The sequence below is a fragment of the Penaeus monodon genome, chromosome 27 (genome assembly GCF_015228065.2).
Source record: "Penaeus monodon isolate SGIC_2016 chromosome 27, NSTDA_Pmon_1, whole genome shotgun sequence".
Classification (NCBI taxonomy): domain Eukaryota; kingdom Metazoa; phylum Arthropoda; class Malacostraca; order Decapoda; family Penaeidae; genus Penaeus; species Penaeus monodon.
This window is the reverse complement of record NC_051412.1, coordinates 5,988,404-5,988,753: the sequence shown is the minus strand read 5'-3', so window position 1 is coordinate 5,988,753 and position 350 is coordinate 5,988,404. Positions and strand designations below refer to the sequence as shown.

The 350-nt window shown below is 36.0% G+C and overlaps 1 protein-coding gene across 1 annotated transcript in view; it reads left to right on the top strand.

Annotated features, from left to right (window-relative positions):
* Positions 1 to 301: 301 nt before the first annotated feature.
* Positions 302 to 350, top strand: part of LOC119590554 — a gene marked incomplete in the record, with an annotated part of 6,793 nt that continues 6,744 nt past the window's right edge. Inside the window, 1 exon segment of the mRNA XM_037939210.1 lies at positions 302 to 346.

Sequence of the window (350 nt, the reverse complement as noted above, 5' to 3'; positions counted from 1 at the left end):
GATGTTAGCAAATCTTCATAATTGGCCTAATTCTATTTGATAACCCTGGAAGTAGTTGCCAAATCTTGATTTACTTACACATGTCTTCAAAACTGAAATGGAAACTTACCTCACTGCCATTTAGACTTTGTAATTTACAAATCAATCTCTGTCTCTCCCTTTTCTTGTTAATCTCTGTTTGATGAACTCGATAACATGAAAGAATAGAGGAAACTGAAGCGAGAGTAAAACTTTCCATGTGACAGTAATTTAGCTAATGGAAGTTTCATATAAATCCTTGTTTACTGAGGTCTTAGTCTGCCTCGGCCACAGTCGGAGTGAAGACGTTTTAAAACATCATCCTAAGGTGT